The following is a 5,000-nucleotide window of genomic DNA, read 5'->3' on the forward strand; positions in this document are numbered from 1 at the left end:
CGAACTTTTACCATCTCATTTGAACGAGTAGTACCTCATGATGGTTGAATAATGCAACCCGCAGATGCACAGAGAATTGGGTCCTGCTAAGGCATCTTTAAAATGTCGTTCTTTGAGTAGTCCATCAAATATACATTTGACTGAAAGTATAAGACAAACTGAGTGTAAAAGAACGATAAAAAGTAAATTCGACTTAGATGTGGGATACACTTTGTAAACAGTACTTGATTTGTCTAATCAATCATGTAATTTTAATCGCCTGATTTCTGGCAAAATTTTCAAATTAGGAGGACGCGATGCCTGTATGTATATATCTACATTATAGCCGAATTGAGGACTTGGTTGCATTGTCGGACTCAAAACTCTTATCTTGGAAAGGAACAAATGGAACAGGTGGTCCTATGGTTCCGATATGGTGTCGGCTGGCCTGATTTTACTGCGGGCAATTCTAGAAATACGCTGCAACTGAAGATATTACCCGAAAAAATCACCAAAGAAACCTTCATGGGCAAGCACGTTAAAAGAATAATGTATTTCTCTTTTTTTTTCTGTAAAAATCTATTGCCAAACCGTCCAACGACAGAATGCTAGGTTATCTCAATTACAAATTAAGATGTCAAGCTTAAAAGATTGCATATTCAGTGAAGTTCGAAGGAAAATTACACCGGCCTTTGCCGCAATATAGTCGTCAAAAACATTACCCATGCTTTAAATGTTTTTCTCAAATGAAAGCCAACGGTAACTTTCGAATTCGTTTATAATATTCCTCCCACGGTAAATAACTGTGGTGAAAACAAATTAGCGTGAACCTCCCGTCCACGCGTGTATTGGTGTACTGGAAGTAAATTTGATTGGCCGATGAAGGACATGTCAATCAATCAAAAAAAGTGGGCGGAAGGAATTTCGAAGAGGAATCCACATTACGTACCAAGCGAGACTAAAATAGAGCCTGATCGCAGGTTAATATTGAACAAGCCATTCCACAGAAACGAAAGCACGAAAGGTAAGTTGTAATTCAATAAATTGAAGTTTAATTTCATTTCGGCCCGCGAACTAAAGCAATGAAGCAAATAAATGGCGGTGCTTGGAATAAAATCAGTTGGTTACCACAACATTAAATAATATTCAAATAACTTGAACGCGCGACATCCAAACACAGTTACTTTGTTCCTGAAAAAAGCTACATGCGGCATTTACTCTGGCCGATGCATGTCCAGTTTGAAGTCATTCATCTGATGGCGTCTCATAGTCTCGTACAGTAAAAATTCAAATGTCGGTCATGTCAGAATTAAATGTTTAAATCCAAGGAAACCTACAAAACGTGGCAGGCATTTTCGTTTTTGTTTCTCGTGCAACTATTTTTCAAGGGGGCATTTTGGTTTAGAGGTAAAATAACGCCCACCCATATCACGGTCGTGGTTTCAATATCTTACCATACACGTCAGCACCCTGCTAGCAGAGCCTGGAGGTTGCGTTTTTGTCGCGTTTGAATGAAATAAGTGGAGGTTGCGAAAAGATTCTACCAGTCTCGGGATCATTTTGGAGTAATTTAAAATTACTAAGAATGATGCTTTTGACTGCGTGATTATGAGGATGGAAAGTGAGGGTGAATGGAATTCTGTCATTCTTATCTTTTTGTGACGTTTGTAGCGATGACTGTCGATCAAATTGTTGGGTGCGATGATGGCCCGCTTTGACCACAGAGACAGGATAGCCACGTTTTTCGAAGAACTGGCACATCTCCTCTGATTTGCTGGAAAAATCGGAGTCATCACTACATAGACGTCGAAGTCTAAGAAATTGAGAATAAGGAATGGAGTTCTTGACATGTGATGGATGTGACGATGAATACAACAAATAACTGTGTGAATCAGTAGGTTTGTAGTGCACACTAGTACATAGCACGTTGCCTCTAATAGAAACTTTGATATCTAGGAAAGCCAATGAAGTTTCCGAAATTTCCCAGGTATATTTAAGAGCCGGATGAAAAGAGTTGACGGAGGTTATAAATTGATCGAGTTCTTCTCTGCTAGATGAAATAGCACCGATGCAGTCGTCGATGTAGCGGCCGTACAGTTCAGGTTTGGGGCCGTTGTACTGATTAAAAAATTGGTGTTCAACATATCCTACAAAAAGATTGGCATAGCTAGGTCCCATTCACACCACTAAATGGTGTAGCAATGGGCAGGGTGACACGTCAGAAGTTCATTTTCAAACGATCCACCGGGAAAATGGATAAATTTCGGAAATGTTTCAGTCTGCGTTGAGCGGCTTACTACGGTAAAGAGATGGTACCCAAGAAACCGGAAATTCTGCGTTCCTGTTTGGAGACTTTCCTGTTTGCTGAAGGAATTGAACAGATGTATGATTACCATAATGACTGTACAATTGGCGCACGAAAGTGAACGAGTTTTATTCCAAAAGATGGGTAAATCGAAACTAACATATAAAAAGTAATCTGCAAAGGGGATGACCCAACACAGGAAAAAAAGAGTAATCTTGTAGCTAATCCAGACTGCTATTGTCATTGCTCCCTATAACCTGTAGCTTCTTTTACTATCAGGCCTAGGTTCATTGTTTCTGTTGTTTCGTTCTGCAATCATAGTCCGTGTCTGGAAAGCCACAGGGTCTTTGAAAGAAAAAGCAGTTTACTCGAATGGTAAGTGCTGGAATTGTTACCAATTCAAAAGAAAACAGGAGACGGAAAATTTAACAATTAAAGTTGACGTCTTAGTGATCACCACAATTAAGGCGGAAAACAAAAGCAAAGCGTATCAGGTAGGAATACTGGCATGACAACTTGAACTACAAGAAAAAGATAAATCGGGAAGTGCGATACCATTTTATACATAATTAATGAGTTTTCCAACCTCTTATGATCACTCAACCGTTGCAAAACAGTTCGATCTCAAGTAACAGCAATACATTCCTTTTCATAGCCTTCCTAATCATTCTAGTTTCCTAAAATTGGACACCTTCCAACAGTTCCGATTCACCCGAAGTACGATCGTCGCAGCGTGTTTTATGTTAGATCGACCACCCCCATTCACATAAACTTTTAAGACTACTTCTAAATGCCACGAATTTGAAACCCTTATAAACAGATTTAACTCCTCGATAGCTTTCTGATGATTGTTAAACTCTGCGATTTCCAAGACATGTTCCTGGAAAGCACCACTCCTAAATGTTTACGCACAAATACGGAGTCAATTCTGAATCATTGATCATTCATGGTTAAAGGAGAATGAAGAGACGAGTCCCTCTCGAAAGAGAAGGTCCTTTATTTAGTTTTGGCCGCATTCATTGTGCCAAGAGGAAGCACAAGTAAAGTGATTATTGAGTTGATTATCTGTTGTTGTGTGCAGGGACGTCAACATAGAAAAAAAGAGCATTCACTTTATTCAAACTATGTAACAACTACAAAACCCAAAAAATGCAAATCAGAAAAAAATACATCTTGAAAACGATGTCGATAGCTCAGTCCTTAAAAAAACTCCCTAATGTTAAAAGTATCATGCGCTTGAAAGCAAACAGCAACTATTAAGACCAACATGGATATCGTTAATATATTCAAGAGCTGTAATAGGTCTAACACTTCCTCTATCTTTTCCCGAGACGAAAAACAACCCTCTACGACAATATTCATGATTGATAATGTCTGGCCTTTGATGGTATATTTCCCGATCACTTTGAATGCTTAAATCATACAGGAATTGAACATTTTTATTCTCCTTGACCTTCTTTGGCACATGTCATTCCAAGTAATATTCTGTTTTCTGAACAGTCCCCAGTGAACATTTCAAGAGTCACGCCTATTTTTACAATATACTTGAGCAAATTTAATACAGCTGTATGATGTCACCATCATCCGAAAGACCTTAATATTAATTTTCATGACCTTCATTTCCACTACTTCGAGTAACTTTCTTCCATAGGTAGGTCTCTCGGACTTTACTTGCCTGCGTCTTTAACTAAAACATCAACTTTCATTATTCTTTGGATTTCAAAACTAAGTGACCCAAGTTTTAAGCTTTGATTTCAAAAAGACACCTGTTTATTTTAACAGGAATTTTCCTATTTAATGGTCCGCCATTCTTGAGAGAGCTGAATCGAGGAGAAAATGACGACAAAGTCTCAATAGTTTGAGAATGCAATGCGTGTGTACGCGAATGAATTAATATGAAGCACGGGAATTTCGGGCTTTCAGACTTTTAAACTCTTGTTTTGAGTATATAATATTAAGCTGCGTTTACACGATGAAATTTTAAGCTACGTAAATTACGTCACTTTTCCCTAGATCCAACCCTCTTAGGTCCAGTCGGTCAGTTTCGAACGTTAGTAATGGCGGTCCGTGAAATCCAAAACTTAACACTCGAAGTAAACAGCCTTTGCATGAAAATCAAAACTCAAAATTTTGCCAGTCAAGTGATAAGCAATCACACTTTTAAAATCTGAAGAAAAAGAGGAAGTGATTTCTTGATCATAGTAGCACTTTAAATTTTCCATTGCTGTACATTTTAAGTTCCAAAATCCATACCGATGACACTTAACTCGCAAACAGTTAAATTCAAACTTAACTGCAACCTTACCTGCAACTTAACTTAGCTTAACTTAACACGAAGTCATTATTAACTTAACTGCAAATTTAACTCGCAAACAGTTTGCACGAATGAGTTAATCCTCTTATCCTCTTTTTTTATACAATTTAAATCATCCATAAAAGTTGAATGCCAGTGAGAGGCAACGTTGCAATCACAAACAACAGGTAAGACAAAAAATCCCACCTGGAAAATCAGCTTTGAAGTCGAAACTTCACCCGGATCTTCAAGACATGATGTTGGTCGTGTTTTCCGAATCTCAGTACTTTCACTCGCTAAGCGCTTTATGCTGTCTGCAGGCCCGCCGAAGTCAACGATTTCCACAGGCCTTTCAGACAGGCCTTTTTACAACATACGTAGGCAGTTTTCCTTTCCTCAGGGTCATGAAATATTGATCTATGC

This window comes from Montipora capricornis, chromosome 6 (genome assembly GCF_036669925.1).
Source record: "Montipora capricornis isolate CH-2021 chromosome 6, ASM3666992v2, whole genome shotgun sequence".
Classification (NCBI taxonomy): domain Eukaryota; kingdom Metazoa; phylum Cnidaria; class Anthozoa; order Scleractinia; family Acroporidae; genus Montipora; species Montipora capricornis.